The following is a 1,232-nucleotide window of genomic DNA, read 5'->3' on the forward strand; positions in this document are numbered from 1 at the left end:
AGTTCTGTCGGTGCTGCTTACCGAGAGATTCTCCTCATTGATCCGGACGGCACTTCACATTCCGCCAGAGCAGATGTTAAGCAAGCATACCATGTACTGAGTGCCGCGACCAGCAAACAAGGAACTGCCTACCCTGAGGACTTTCAAATCATTGCGGGTTTCTATCAGGCTTGTTTAATGAAAACTGGGCTTATTTGTCATCAGTACGTCATTCTCAGTACCAGGGGCTCCCGCACACTCGATCACTGTTAGAGCACGATCAGGAAAGCCTACCATTCCACCCCGGACCATATTTCAGGCATTCTGAACGTCTGGTTTTCTTTCTCCTACCTCCACCCAGGCGGAGTGTAGATGTATCACACCAGATGTATCGGCGATAATGTCGCAGGAATCGGATGGCCTACTAGTGAATTGCTTCGAGGCGATAGACACAAACAAAAATGACCCAGCGCTCATAAGAGAATCTGAATGTCACCATCTTTATAAAGACACTGGAGAACGAATGTTTCCCACTGATTAATTCAGAGTCCAGAGTGTTCCTTCACTGGAAGCACTGGGTGAGCAAAGTGCTGAGCAGTAGATTCGTTACAATATTTATCACATTCATTCATTATTATTATTTATCCATTGATTTTGTTTTGTATTTTTCTGATTTGATATTGTATGTTGCTGTGATGCAGCGCATCATCAGCTTCCCTGGTGGTCTAGTGGTTAGGATTCGGCGCTCTCACCGCCGCGGCCCGGGTTCGATTCCCGGTCAGGGAAATAAGATATTGCCTGCTGTTATTTAATGTGCTTATTTTAAATTATCGTGTGTATTAACTTGCTGCCACAACAACATTTCTGTCTATGCTTAACCTGCATCGGCCTGATTCAGCAGCATAAGACCACAAAATATAGGAGCAGAATTCGGCAGTTTGACCCATCAAGTTTGTTTCGACATTTCCTCTCAGCCACATTCTCCTGCTTTCTACTGTGTGTTCTACCTCTTTCTGTCTACAAATGCTGCCTGACCCGCTATACACTGTTTCTGCAGCGATTCGTTATTTGTTCTGTATGACACTTGTTAGACAATGAAAACATGACTTTGAAAAAAAAATATCGCAGGTGCAGTCTCAATAAAGCTAGAAATAACCGTGCGAGGTCTTACAGACACTAACTTGCAATCGATACAATGTAGATTTGATCTTCTTCACTCCTCACTGCACCTCAATCCACTCAGAGACGCTGTC

At 44.2% G+C, this 1,232-nt stretch overlaps 1 non-coding gene across 1 annotated transcript; it reads left to right on the forward strand.

Moving 5' to 3' along the window:
- Nucleotides 1-693: 693 nt before the first annotated feature.
- Nucleotides 694-765, forward strand: trnae-cuc (transfer RNA glutamic acid (anticodon CUC)). Its single transcript has one exon. It is a non-coding gene; the product is annotated as a tRNA-Glu (tRNA).
- Nucleotides 766-1,232: the final 467 nt, after the last annotated feature.

Source organism: Hemitrygon akajei, unplaced genomic scaffold, assembly GCF_048418815.1.
Source record: "Hemitrygon akajei unplaced genomic scaffold, sHemAka1.3 Scf000105, whole genome shotgun sequence".
In the NCBI taxonomy this organism is placed as follows: Eukaryota; Metazoa; Chordata; class Chondrichthyes; order Myliobatiformes; family Dasyatidae; genus Hemitrygon; species Hemitrygon akajei.